The sequence below is a fragment of the Myripristis murdjan genome, chromosome 9, assembly GCF_902150065.1.
Source record: "Myripristis murdjan chromosome 9, fMyrMur1.1, whole genome shotgun sequence".
Lineage (NCBI taxonomy): Eukaryota > Metazoa > Chordata > Actinopteri > Holocentriformes > Holocentridae > Myripristis > Myripristis murdjan.
This window is the reverse complement of record NC_043988.1, coordinates 13,969,198-13,984,914: the sequence shown is the minus strand read 5'-3', so window position 1 is coordinate 13,984,914 and position 15,717 is coordinate 13,969,198. Positions and strand designations below refer to the sequence as shown.

General features: G+C 44.9%; 1 protein-coding gene across 8 annotated transcripts in view; it reads right to left on the bottom strand.

Annotated features, from left to right (window-relative positions):
• The window catches only part of rtkna (rhotekin a), a 66,213-nt gene that overhangs the window by 14,566 nt on the left and 35,930 nt on the right, over nucleotides 1-15,717 (bottom strand). The window lies entirely within an intron of this gene.

Sequence of the window (15,717 nt, the reverse complement as noted above, 5' to 3'; positions counted from 1 at the left end):
TGTAACCACACTGGCTCTGCATGGTGGGGAAAGCTACACCAACAACTGTAAATCAGACAAAATTCAAATACACTGTCTCCAAACCAAGCCAAACAGGATAAAGCTCTGTCGCAGTGCATCAGAGCACTGTTTGAAAGCTGACTGTTTGGCTTGCCAGCAGTCTGACGTGCATTAACACTATCTCGTTCAACAATAACAGCATATGACATTAAAGGGGACCAAAGTCTTTGCTGCCAGATTCTTGCTCATAAAATACTACCAGAAAGAATAATTAGGAGACAAGCAATGATGAAGTGTATTTACACTGATGACGATAATGATCACACAAGAGTCTTGTGTGTGTGAAGCCTGGCCTACATTGTGGAAAATGCAGGCAGACGAGTACGTCTGACATTGAATAAACGCCTTAATCGGCCTTGCTGTTGACTCTGAAAGAAAGCAGAAAGGCAGGTAGCAGTAAACTGTCTGTGGTGCACAAACGGCAAATTGGATTTCTAGGTCAAGTGTTTGTTTTTAAGAGTCGGAGTACGCGTGTGTGCTTTGCATTCATCCTAGATTAGTGTCTAGGGAGAAGGGAAAACAACAGAAATAAAGACACAATCGCATTTATGTTGATATTTCAAAAAATAGTCATATCATTTTAGGCACACACACAGAATTGCAGGAAATGGAAACAAAGTCAAATTCCTGAATCAGCGTTACGAGGCACACACTACGGGGTACAACGATTGAATTTGCAGCATCCACGCAAAATAAAAACAAAACCTATGCCAGTGCTGGTAAAACACACAAAGTGAAAGGACAGGCTCTGTATGTTTCTAATTTAGTGAGAGCGGGAAGTGAGAGAAAATTAGTATTCTGCTGCAGCGTCTTGCTAGCCTTCAACACAGTCCAACAGCAGGGCAATGGGCCTCTTGAACCATTATAAATGTTCTCTTTGAAATTTGTCCACAAACACAATTTGCAACCATTCTGGGGGGGCCGGACAATTTCAAAACATATTTGACTGTGCTGTTTCCCATTTTCAAAGAGGACACTTGTGCTGGTTTTTGAGGCTGAGGTCAAGCACCCTATTGGACTGTACTGAAAGCTCGCAAGAAGATAGAAGGAGTGGTGAGTCTGCCGTCACATATGGTCACAAATGATGGGTATCAAGATTTTTAAGTCAACCTGGGTTGAAAAATGCCGATCCTATTCTTCAATAGTGAAGGCTTTTCCCTGGCAGGACAGATAACCTGTAGACAGGTAACAGTGAAGAAAAGAGACAGAAAAAAGGTAAAAGTTGGCCGGATAGAGCGAGAGCGAGAGAGAGAGAGAGAGAGAGAGAGAGAGAGAGAGACTGCGTCCAAATGTCCTTGTCTTTGGTGGCACCACAAAACAAGCTCCATGCACCACTGAGCCTGGGGCTGTCGGGCCAACTGTTAAGGAAAACACACACACACACACACACACACACACACACACACATATTCACACACTTTAAATGTACAGGAGCTGTCACCACAGTACAGTAGCATGCTGTGGGTCTGAGAGTGACCTGCTAGGAGGAGGTCCTGTATTTATAGCAATCAAATTATCAGGCTTCTCCTTCTGGGGATCTCAGAATAGAGGCCGAGCAGCCTAGATCACTAACTCTAATCCACACGCTGCCTCGCCAGTGTCGGGTTTACCGAGCAAACACTCTGACATAAACACACGCAGACGTGGATGACAGAGATGAACACACTTGCACCAAACAACACGGGCCCGCGCACATCGTGCAACAACAGGCGGGACAAAACGCCATGAGTGGATGATATGCTCGCTCGCTTTCTTTATCTCTTCCACACATGCGCACAGAGGCACACATCAAAGTAACCCCCTCCCACACACACAGTCACTCTTACAAACACACACACACACACAGCGATTCCCTTGCACGGCGTCCTCAAAACGGCAGGTGCTAGACCAGTGGGCAATGCCAGAGAGGCTGCCAGTGACAGCGGCAGCAGGGAGGGTGCCAAGCAGGGTGGCGGGGAGAGGATGAAGGAGAGCTGGATGGGTGACATGGAGGCACTGCAGGCTGAATATCAGGCAGCCACAATAAAGGAAGGGTGGTGTTGTCAAAGGGGGACAAGAGAGGGCTAGAGGAAAAGAGAACGCAGCAGGGGGAAGGAGGAAAAAGAAAGGTATGGTGATGACAAGGAGAAAAGGCAAAGAAGAGGCAGGGTTAGACAGTTCAGGAGAGAGGGAGAGTGGAGAAAGAAAACGACTACAATAAAAGACAGTGAGGGAATTGCAAGGGGGGGGAGGAGGAGTAGGATGTCAAGAGACAGACAGGAGAGGAGGCGATGAGGGGGCAGAGAGAGAGAGAGAGACGGTGAGGAAGACAAGCGAGAAGGAAGAGAGTTCGAGAGGGGAGAGTGGGGAGCAGAGTCAAGAGGAAGACAGGAATGACAAGGGGAAGAGGCGGAAAAAAGGGTGACAGGCGAAAGAGAGAAAGAAGTAGTGGGGAAAATGGGGAGACAGAGGAATGCTCGAGGAAAGTGAGAGGTAGCGGGTGCTACAGGGGAAGATCTGCTCCCGGGGTAATGAAGCGTACGGCGGTGGAAATGAACCCGCGTGAAAATAATTGGGAGAGATGGAGTCTCTCTCGAAAGGGGACAAACTGAGGACGAAACAGAGACAAGAGTGTGTGTCCGTAATATTGCACTGCAGGCTAACAACACTAAACTTCATAATTATATAATTTCAGCAATTCAGTTACACAACTATGGAGTGAATAATCTGTTCTAACTGAATTTAGATAACTAGCATGCATTTCTATCTGCAACGTAACACCTTAAGAGGCATTTCTCTGGTAAAACGGCGACACATAAATCCCACAGAAACCAATGACCTCAAATCCCTCAACCATCTTACTGAGTTCCAGACAAGTGTTTAAATAAACACTGCAGCAGCAATACAATATTTGTGTAAAGTGACCACACAACACTTATCAGTACAATACTAATGTTGTAATATGAGAGCGGCTCCTCCTGACTGTATGACAAAGTCGGTCTCCTGCGTAATGCCACTGTAACCTTTCAGCAGGTAATTTGATGCCTCAGTAGATACCAGATGGTCACTTCCTCTGTCACCTCTCTGTCCCGTCTGGCTGTGTGTGCTACTGTAGGCGTTGATCCTCACTTGAGTGTCTCACACACACACATACACGCACACACACACAGGCTGGTTGGGGATTTGACGCCACCGCAGATGGTGTGTAATGGTTTGTTTACGATGTGTTGTTCTGCATGAGTAGGCTTTCCTGTTCAGATCACTGACCCTTGACCTCTGACCTCTATCCCTGACCAGACCAGACGGCTGCACTTAAAGCATGGGGTCAGGCTCACAACCTACTACCGTGTCTGTGTTTGCATGTGTGTGTGTGTGTGTGTTTGTGCATGTGTGTTTCCACACATTCTTCCATTCAACAGGCTGGGGCATTGCTTTCAGACACTACACAGTCTGCTTTATAAACAGATCAATGTTAATCCAATCCACTTCAGAGCACAGACACACAGGAGAGTGAAGTCCACACCTCACTAAAATCCCTGAGCAAAACACACGCAAAATATTAACTGTGAATAACTTAACCAATAAGGCTGAATGATATGGGGGAAAAAATCATACTGCTCTTACTTTGAAAGATACTGTGGTTATGATATGATTCACAAGTTTAGAGGGAATGATCATTTTTGTATCTTAATTTTTATTTTCATCAGAAAAGTCTATTTAAATGAAGGTATGGTTTTTGCTGTTGTCGGTTCCAAACATGTTTGCTTATGTCTGGAAAATACAATTTGCAGGCCAGGACATCTCTGTGCAACCGCAATACTTCATTTATAATGTCATTTTATCATACATTCTACCTTTACCGGTAAAATAAAATAAAATAACATAAAATAAAATAAACATGGCTCCAGCAATTTGGATATTATGCTTTCCCATTTTGCGATTTCTATAATATTTGTAATTAATTATTCAGCTCTGGCACATTCGCTAAATATTTTGAATTCCATGAGTGAAGTATTAACTGTAAATAACTTTCCAGTATTATTGTTACTGGACTAAATAAAAAAAAATGCACCAGAATACCTTCACACATCAAGAAATTCCAACAATATGATATTTTGCCACATTTTATGCTTGTTCAGGAGATCATGTCAGTTTGGAAAAGTGATGTCTGAATATTTTCTGTCCACCTCTGGAGAGCGGAGACCAGATTTCAAAGGACTGAAGGTCAGCTTCTGTACTTACGATGTCATGCTGCCACCTCACCCTCTATATTGATCCAATGTTATCATATGTGCTGCCTGGGCAGGCACCGTAAATAAAGCCCATTTACGCTGAGGTCACTTCTCCTCTCTACTGACAAGGCCACGGCTGACCGGCCAACTAAAACAGCTGGTCAGAACGGCAGCGAGAGGGGGCTGATATGGAGAGAAGAGAGAGAAGAGAGAAAGAAATGAAAAGAGAACGGCAGGGAGGAACAATGGCAAGGCGACAGGGGAGGAATGCTCAAACACACAAACACACAGGCATGGTCACACATTCACACACAAACCAGAGAGGCAGATGTCATGACAGACAGAAACCCAAGTGTGCACTCTCTCTCCCACACACACACACACACACACACACACACACACACACACACACACACACACACACACACACACACACAAACTAGTCCTGGTGAATTCCTGACCACTCCCAGACACTGGGACTTTACTGACCAAAGTTAGCTGGCTTTCAATTAGCCAGCCACAACTATGTGCCTCGCCTTCCTCTCCACCCTCTTCCGCTACTTTCCCTCTCGCTTTCTTCCCCTCTTCCTCTCCCACACCCAGTATGGCTGTGGCAAGGGATGGAAGGAGAGATTAAGGTACCAAAAAGGAATGAATGAAAACAAAATTAAGTGGATGACGGTAGAGAGGGATTAAACAACGAGAAAAAATGGCAGCAGGGGCACTGGACGTATGAGGTGAAACAGTGAATGATTGAAGGATGAAAGAAGGAGGAGGGTGAATCGGTGCACTGGGATCACAAGGGAAGAAAGCACACAACTCATATCCCACTCTCTCTCTCATATGTATGCACACACACATGCACACAATTCGCACTGGTCTACATGCACCAAGATATACAAAACACACAGTCCTAAGTTAGATCTGTAAAACCCAAACAAAAGACAGACGGTCCAATCAAAGACATGAAAAAAACCCACAAAAACACAAAGATCCAATTCACCACACAAAGTCGCTTTAGTGTTTCAGATTGCAGCTGCTGTTGGGAAAGCAGGGGACAACAGAACAGAAGAGAGGGGAGGGAACTGGTTTGGTGCTGGTCAGTTGGGAGAGGAGGGAGGGAGGGAGGGAAGGCAAGTGACATAGAGGCAGAGAGAGAGACACAGAGCAAGTGTGTGTGTGAGAGAGAGTGAGAGAGAGAGAGAGAGAGAGAGAGAGAGAAACAGTAACGGGGTGGAGTGTTTGTGCGTGCCGTTTACGACAGCAAAACTGGCTGCAGAGCAGTCCGGGCCTGCTCACTGCCAATACACACTAACACACACACATACACACACTTCCAGGGCTCTCTCTTATGGCAAACTGTGGTCTGCTCCGCGGTCTCGGTGCCAAACTGCTGATGTCACCACTGAGGTGATAGCTATAGTGTTTCAGCACTAGACCGGCAAGATGCTCTGCTCTTATAGCTGGAACACCGTGAACTCTCTCTCCTCCAGCGGCTCATGCATTCACTTATTCGCCAACAATACAGACTGTTTCGCTTCAACTTGGCTCGCCTGCAAAACTGTGTGTGCATCTACTGTATGGATGTGTATGCGCACATGTGCTTATGTGCATGTGTGTGTCCAAATGACTTTGCAGCCAGCTGTTCTCACACAAAGGCAGAGTGTTTGAGTGCAGCTGGGTCGCAGCGCACAGGGGGCGGAGTGAGAGCAGAGCCTGCTAAAGGCAGAAAGAATGTGTACGTTTTGTGTGTGTTTGTGTGGTAAATCAATATGTGTTTTGCATGTTTGATATGTCTGCAGGAGTTAAATGAATATATCTGGTGCATGCATGCAAGAATCCAGCATCAATGTGTGTGTATTCTGCATTTTATACACGCTGTTTTTATACTATGTTAAAGGAGACTGAAACTCTTCAAGCAATAAAACACATTTGTTTAGAGCTACGTGAGAGAATGGAGAGACCTTAAAGTCTGCCTAGTAGCGATCACCTCCACAATTTATAGACCCACTAAAGCTTGTTGGCTCAAACACGCCTGTGCACACTCAGCCTAATGCACTGGCTCTGCATTATCATATAGTAACACAGCAGGATGCAGGACGAAAACTAGGCTGGAAAATTAAACCACAGGATCATGTGAAGACATTCTGTAGGTTTGAGCATCAGGAAGAGTGTGTGTTGTTATTGTGTGCGTGGGTGTGCATGTGTGTGGTCTCCGAGCACCTTACAGGCCTGCAGAGTGCAGATTTATGAAATGCTGCGTACACGTTCCAGACCCAGACTCATAAATAACAGTGTGGGACAGAAAAAAAAATAGGTACACATGCAACCTGCAAGGGAGTTTATTATAAGTAACAGCAGCTCAAAAACCCTAATAAGAACAGTACACCTCCTTCCTCTTGCTCCTCTCCCAACCCACCTCTGAGAGGGACCGAGGGGAACAAACTGGGCTGCATTCAGCACAGACTTATGTGACGTCCAGATTCCATGAACGTGGATGGAAATCATTTCAAACTGGAGAGCGCAGGCAGAGATGATTCAGACATGTACTAGGCCTATGTGCTCTGCTTTCAATATGTTGCAAGTTCCTGGATCCAAACAGGCTGCAAAGCGCTGATAAAAATAGGCGGTGAGGAATGCGGCACACAAAACTGTTTTAGCTAGTGAGAGACGCGCTGATGATAAGTAATACGCCGAATGTTTACCAGTAATGTGTGTTGATTCTGGCGTATTGTGGCGATGCCCTCAACCTTTGAGTTAAGAGAACAGTCCAAACACCTTCTGATGAAGATCAAGACACAGAGAGGAGACATGCAGAGAAATCAAACGGTAACGGAGAAGGTCTAATGAGAGTAATTGGCAGGCTGAACTATCTCCGGGCCGCATACGGCAATTAATAAATTAAGGAGCACACACCCACACACAAATACACTACATCGCTGAACTTCAGTGGCCCAGAGAGCGCTGTGCACTGCAGGTTGGCACGGAGCCATAGACTATTATACAAGTTGATGCTGCCTTATTAGCTGATTAGCCAGCTTTTCCAGTAAGCCGCCAGCCCTTATAGAGCAAGCAAAGAAGGGCACAGAAAGGCAACGGGTGCGAGGCAGGTCTCTCTAAGCTCCTGATCAAAGCCCGCTGTGATCTTTCTCAATGAGAACACTCGGGTAGCACGTCCCTAAGTGGGAAGATGAGAATAAAAGAGGGATTTAATCATATTACGAGATACTCAAGAGGCAAAAAAAAAAAAAAAAAAAAAAAAAAGAACTCAAGTGACACTTTAATCCAGCCTGTGTTATAATTTTTGACATCTCATTACAACCTTTTGCCCCTCAAATGCTTCAAATTACTGTCTGAAGAGAGCGGTGTTAGTCTGTGAACATGAGTTGGTTCTATCACTTTTGAACTGCCACAGGGGCTGGGTGGGGTATGTGATATAACACATTCTAAAAAAAAAAAAACCTCCTTTGATTGTGTAAACAAACTCAAAGTGAGGACAAGTGTCAGATTAACTGACAGGCCTCTTGACATGTCACCGCACACCTCGAGGAAACATGTCGGGGCGGCGGGTGGGTGAGAGGGGGGAGTGTGGGGCAAGCTACTTTGCTTACCATCAACCTTCCCTTCCTGTTGAAAAAAATAAAAAATAATCTAAAAAAAGACGGAGATTCAGAGGGGCTTCACTGGTAAAGGCTATATTTTGTTTTTAATTGTTAAATGAAACTGATCACACAACATAGGTAAAACTGTTTCAGTCCACCTTCCCTTTATATGTTACAATCCAAGATTGTATTTTATTTTCATGTCAGCGATCAGTTTGCAAGATTGGACGCCCTCATTTTAGCACGACACCCCTCAGTTATACAATAAAATGGGTTTATATTCAAGTTGGCAGGGGAAAGATGTACAGCAGTGGGGTGTCAAAAGAGCAGTAAAATATGGACAAATGGATGAGGAGAAACAGTTAAAAGAGATGGAGGGAAGGGGCGGGGGAGCCAGAGGTCACAGTGTCACAGTTTGCCAGGAGGAGAGTGGCATCCCTGCTGGGACGTGAACCATTAAGCTCCTTTTCTTCTATGGAGGGGGTGTTTTTTTTTTTTTTTGTTGCTGTTGTTTTTGGGGAGGGGGGCGGGTGGTTATCTCACTTGCACAAGCCCATCCTAACACTTGCTGTGCTGCACGCTGTAACACATTTGTAAAGCTCTCATTAGTTGACTTTCACAAATAAATGCATGCAAACCCCCTGCCGACCGATTCACAGTTTCAACAGCCTGACGGAGGGAGGGAGAGAGAGAGAGAGACAGAGAGAGGGAGGGAGAGGGAAAGAGAGAGAGAAAGAGAGAGGGAGGGAGAGGGAGGGAGAGAGAGAGACAGAGAGAAAGAGAGAGAGAGAGACAAAGAGTGCTGGTCTCAGTAATCCCAGGCTTTCCTCCATGTCTGAAGCAGGATGAGGAAATCAGGGTTAATTAGCTCAGCCGGCCTAACTAGCATTTAAGCGCAGCAGTCTTTTCCCTCTGCCATCTTTTCTCCGACTACAGAAATACACAGAGAGGTGGAGCTAAGTGTAAAGCATGGCACACACTCTTCACCGATTCAGACCCAGGCTGCATATTTCAGGAATGGCCTTACAATCAAACAAATCACCACCAGATAATGAACAAATGAATGATATTTATCTATCTGACTGGTAGAACACGAGCAAGTTATACCACGTCTATACAAAGCAAGTGGGTTTCACAGTTTCACAGTTTTTTTTTTTAGCTAAAAAGAAGTGGGTGAGACCACTTACAGTAGCAGAAGCCCTGTTTCCATATTTCACTTACAGCTTAACTGGTGCCACGTCCTTCCTATCCAACAGAGTTTTCTCTGATGCTTTAACTTAAACATATTACATGTTAAAGTTAGGACTGCCTGCCTAAATGTAGAGCATGTCTTGTATCATGCGCAAATGGGCAGGTGACCCATTTACCACTCCGCTGTCAGAGCCACAGCCGATAATTACCTGGGACTGTCGCAGAATGCAGGACCAACATGCCCGGTTATCCCATTTACCCTGAGCTCCAGTCCCACATGGGATTTCACACCAGTGTAGAAAGAGGTATCGGTTGCACCCTCCAAGTGTCCAGATAACCTACATCTATATCCAGTCCATTTTTCTCCCCTCCTCTCTTCTTTCCTTTCTACTTCCCTCTCTCCTGTCCATTTATTGTACAATGACCCCTAAGTCACCTGGCTCACCTTTCATTGCTTCCTCTCATCATTCCTGCACATGTGTTCCTTCCTTCCTTCCGGTACCTGCAGGCAGCTCTCCTGCGCCCAGATAACAGCAAATTACTCGGTCCTGAAACCAGGCGTTCAAAGGAAGCCATTTCTGAAATATAACCCCATTACTTCCGCTACATGCTGTACTCTCTCTCTCTCTCTCTCTCAATGTCATGCATAGGAAATACATACAAAGAAGATACACACTTGCTCCCGCACACCCCTCTCATTCCACTGACCTTGGCACCCTGTCCCCCTATCTTTTCCTAAACATGGTTTCTCTTCCATCTCATTTTCTCTCTCTCCTGTTCAGGGAGCTCTATTGGAGCCCCAAAAGCTGCTGTAGTTGCGGCTGCTTTTATCAGTCTCTATTATTCATCACTTCTCTTGCTGCTCTTATTGCCGTTGCCTTATTTAGACACTACAGCCAAACGTGTATATATAACCACATGTGCTGCCCACACGTGTGTCCTGTAGAGGCGGCGGGTGAGTAAGGCTGCAAGTTTGTCATGCATCCTAATGACAGAAAGACAAAAAGGCTCACACATGCACATGCATATAATTATGACAAGCAGGATGAAGCCCACGATGAAGCTGCGGGTGTGTCCATAAGCGCTATTGACCAGTGTGAGGCCTGAGGGGAAAGCGGCTCATCAGAATATTTATGAAGTAGCAGGACCTCTGAGCTGATTTTAAATAACATTCGACATCACTGGACCGACCCTGACCCCTCCGCCCTCTGGGCAAAATGTCTGGAAAAAAAGATAAATGAGGCACGGCGAGAAGAAGCGAGAGATAGGATGAAAGAGCTTGAATAAGAATGTGGAGAACTTTTTATGATAAAAGCTGCTAATTTCACAGTTCACTTCCGACAGCTTCGTGATTTTAAAAGTTACCTTTCACCGATTTTATGTTTGTCATGGCCAGTGATACAATTTCAACTGGGACAAAATGGTTAATCCATCGTAGGACTTTACAGAATATCACAATGGACCAGTTAACGACAACAATATTTTTTCAATTAACTGACTAATAGTTTTGTCTATAAAATGGTAAAAATGGAATTAGAAAGTCTCTGCTGAATTTAAATGGAACAGAACCATAATTAACATCAATAGTAATACCTGTATTTACCTGCAATTTCATGTCTAAATGAAAAAAAAGGTCTATCATTTGGTATATTTACTTGATAAATTACTATAAAGATTAATAGGTTATCAAAGCTATAATCAATAGAAATTAATCTTCTGTCCATAGACTGATCGATTCAGCACTAGACTGCATTTACTAGACAAAGGACAAGCATATGAAATGTGATAGCACACTGTTGATTTTTTTTTTTTTTTTTTTTGGTGGTATGCCACTAATTAATGGTGGCCATGAATTAGGGCCTGGGACCTGAGGCATATTAGTATCATAGGGCAGTAAAAGTAAAAGTAATGGGTGTATTTGTTTCACCGGCTTGATAAATGACAGTCGTGTTCGTGTCAGGGGGAACACATGTAATCTGAGATCCACTCGCACTCCCTCTGTCTGTCGCTTAGGGCTCTCCTCTCTTGCCACTTTACAGCACTTACAGCCCGCTCTGGTTACTAATGCTCAATAGTAACCCTGCGTGTGTGTGTGTGTGTGTGTGTGTGTGTGTGTGTAGGTGTGTGTCATGTCACAGACTGAAAATGAGAGGGAGAAGGAAGGTAAGGAGGTAAGGGAAACTGAGATTGACATGTGACAAGAACCTGGCTATTTCAAACTTAATTAATCACTGGATGTGCACGTGTGTGTGTGTGTGTGTGTGTGTGTGTGTGTGTGTGTGTGTGTGTGTGTTTGTGAGTATGTGTGAGTATGTGTGCCTTGGTTCTTATCTCTGCCTTCCAGAATATCTTTAATAGATTGGAAAAATCCTATAAACATCACATTTACATACACAAACTAAACTTCAACACATAAACATGTTTACTCCGCCACTCACCTACCAAGCAGCGCTACACATTCTGACACAGTCACACTACTTCAACATTTTCTTAACCAAGCTGATACATTTGACATTTAACTGTACCATGAGCAGGCGAACGTGGGCAGGGCTAGTCTGGGTCTTACATGGACCCCAATTTAGAGTGAACCCCCTTTCTCTTTGCTGCTTCTGTCCACGCTGGAAAGAAAGACAATGCACACAACACACACATGCAGTTAGGCCATTTACACAGGCTTCACTCTAATGTGTTTTAGACAGGCGTAGACTACATAACAGCTGAACAATTAATTTTGATATTACTGAAACTGCAATATGGCCAGGTACAATACTGTTCTCAAGCAAGCTGCATTTTTTCAATAAATTAAAATACATATCAGCTATGATCCAGTCTTGTCATCAACAGGTGATATGACCCTCAATAGAAACACAGAGGAGACACCGTAACAACAGCAAAACACTCGGGTGTCAGAGAGTAAGTGTGCACTACGCCCAATTCACACTCTCTCGCTAAGCAAATCCCTGAGGCGCTTTTTCCTCTTCTGTACAACACATGCTACACACACAATCCTCTCTCTGTCCCAACTATCTAACCTTACCAAGCTGAGGTATCATGTGATGGTACAGTATGTGCATAGTGCAGGAGTGTGTGTGTGTGTGTGTGTGTGTGTGTGTGTGAGTGAAGCTATACCTGTGATGGTATTACTATTGATTCTATATGGCCAGCATTTAATCAAAGGGCTATAGGAGCTGAAAGAGGGCCAGAAAGATGGCAGGACTATCCATTATATTAGCACTGTGCGTGTGTATGTGTGTGTGTGTGTGTGTGTGTGTGTGCCTGCGCATTGCACACACGCAGTTCTTTCATGCCGTTTGCCTCTACTCAGAAACACAGGAGCAATTCTGCAAAGCAAACATAATCTAATGATGGTTTGGCAGGACAGAGTGTGTGGCAGAGAACACACACACACACACACACACACACACACACACACACACAACAGGTAGCAGGTTGCAGACAGCCTGTCAGACAGCGCTGTATAAATGAGTGACAGTTTAGCATCCTCTTCCACAGACAGACATGACAGATAGCGGTGGATTGGTTGTGTTTCGGAGCCGTTGCCAACAGCTATGCATTAGCTGCCTGTCTGATTATCCGCCGGCGGCCCTGAGCTCTTTTTTGCATGACCATCAATCTATGCAATCTCCCTCGGCATCGTCAGGTCATCACTCCAATCTAATTGTCAGGCTCTCTGTATCTGTCTCTCTTCTGTCCATCCACCCCTCCTGTCTTGTTCCACCGCATCAGCATCACAGAGGCAGGCCATCACTTGGCCGCTCTAAATACACACTACACTGTGTGTGTTGGTACAATACTATGCCCACCCTCACTCCTCATCAGCCCCGTCTACCCACCTTTCGCCCCCACTTGTGTCTCTCATTCTCTTTTGAGCTGAGGCACTCATCTCAGGACAAAGCCCATCCCAAAACCTGCCACACTGCCCGTCCCAGTGCTTGCTTCTAAAAGCAGAGGGAAAAATAGGACAGAACATTACTAAGGGAGCTCTGTCATGGCATGTTAGGGTTGTTTTTGGACTGTGTTTGCTTGGTGTGCATTTCAGTCATGAAGTCAACAGCAGAAAAAGGGAGAGGAGGACCAGAGCCAGTAGGAGAAAAGAATGTGAGGAAAACAAAAACACAGGGGCGAGAAAGGGAGAGAGAGAGAGTGTAGCCTACAGTCATAAGATTCAGTTAAAAGATCTATAATTGGGGAGGTGGACAGGCCATATTGTAGTGCAGTGGGGTATAAGTGGCTCATTTTTCACACTATTCCACTTTTCCTTGGACATGTGGCTCAAGGAAACACACACACACACACACACACACACACACTCACGCGTGCATGCACACACAGTCCAATTTGCCCCCATTGCCACTGTCATGCTGCAGAACACATAAAATAATGGCTTGCGGTCCCTCCTGCATTTCCGAAGCTGAGGAAGTCCTACCTATCCCAGTTCCATCCACCGGCTACAGCCCCCTGGGAGAAAGCCTGGGACAATATCAGCAGAGAAAACAGAGTGCGTCTTGAAGCCTGACCTCTACTGCAGACACACAGCAGAGAGCACAGGCGGAGAGAGGAGTACGCAGGGCGAAAAAAAAAAGCAACAATGTGACTGCAGAGGAGGGACAGAGGCTAGGGAAGAAGTAGAGGAAGGAGAGACAGACAGATACACGCAGAAGACACTTGAGATATCCGCTTAGATAGATAGGTAGAGACAGAAAAGCTGAGGAGGACAGAGAGATGTGACCGCAGACAGTTTCGCTGCAGTAAGTGGTTATTGATTGTAAGACAAGGGGCACAGGATTCAATGGCCAGAGCACAGACACAGGATGCTGACTTCTTTCTCGGGGTAATTGCAAAGCACAATGAATAGTACCAGTGCATCTGCACTTTACAAGACAAGTTGAATTGCAGTGAACAATGAACAGGACCGGTATCATTACATTGCGGAAGGAATAGCATCAGCATCATTGCATTACATGATGAGCAGGACCAGTATGGCTGTTCAGTGTGGATGCAGCTGTACCCTGTGCTTTTACACTGAGGGGTTTTGGCATGACGGTGACCTTTTCACTACTGATGTGCAGAGACTGTGGTTCCGACATGTAATGGAGACAGACTGAACGCACACAAACACACAGCACGTACACTAATGTTTGCATCTATTGCATATGCACACACATACACACACGGACAGACACACACACACACACATCTACACAAAGCGTAGGTTGCATTCTGGGAATTGAAAGATCACATCCGTCGGGGTCTCTCCATCTGTGACTGATGCAGGTGACCTTTTAAAATCAACATGAGCCTAAAATACTAAACTCTAGTTCTCTCTTTCTCTCTCATCAAGATGCTGCCTGTCATTAGGTGAATCAAGTGAAGGCAATCAGAGGGATGCAGTCCTTAATCAGTGCATGGATAGAGTTTCAGCAGTCTGTCAGGCACCTAGAGTCCAACTAAGAAACCAGAAAGACTGCCCGTCACACACACCCGGGCGCTCTAGCCACTGTTTTATGGGACAAGAGTGGTAAAGAAAACATTTTTTGGTAGCTATCCATTATTTTTTAGTCGTCTAAGGACTGGTGGGTCTTTCTGCCATACGGAAAGGATGGGGAACTATTTCTTGAAACAAAAATGTCAATGTATGACAGATGCTTCTATTAGGTGGCATTTGGCCGGCATCCGCAACATCTTCGAACACCATGACATTTCATTATGTCACTGCTGGAAAAGGGGAGCAACTAGCAAGCAAAATATTCTGACATGTGAAAGGTCTTTTCTTCTCTAAACCGCAGACTTCAGTTATAAGCTACAGCTATTTTCTGCCATGCCCTCGTGCTGCCAACACAAGGCGTTAAGGAAAGATTTCCTCAACGAACAGGCGAAGGGCTGACTGAGGGCTGGGAGATGTAAGTCATTATTGCAGTTAATACCCCACAGTGGTCATACTGTTCCTATTTTGAGAAAATGGGTGATAATATGTAACAGCAGTCACTCAACATGAAACAGAGAGTATCCCACAACTTATGCCACCATTTACTTCAACCATACAACACATGAATTACAGAAAGAGAAAGGAAGAGAGAGACATCCAAGGTGGAAGAAATGCATTAGACTACTACTGTTTTTAGTCACGGCACCCACGTCCAATTATGCCACTTTTTAAAATAAAGTTTAAAAAAGAGGAAAGAGGAAAATGACACTCATGGAAACTTAACGTTATTCGGATTTGCCACACATGCCAAGTCTGTCCTTGCCCTGAAAAGACACACCTGCCAGTCTTCATATAAAGTGACAGCACACCAGCCTGGTAGCCACTCCATTACACCAACTGGTAGCCCACTAAACGTTTCCTTCTTGATAGACAGAAGACTACTGGGACATGGCTTATGACATATTTCAAATCATTAGGCAGCATTTCCCATTTCGGCATGCGATTCAGTTTTAGAATCATCTTATCCATGGCGGGCCCTAGAAAGCACTGTTAACCACTTATAAAAGTTTACATCGTATTAGTTTTAAGTGCCACGTCTCGGATCATTCATGTGCCGAATTTATCACAAGACCTTAACGATTTGTAAGACGTGCTGATTATGTTCTTCCAGGGAATGTGTATTTACAACAAAGCAGAGTTGTATTCA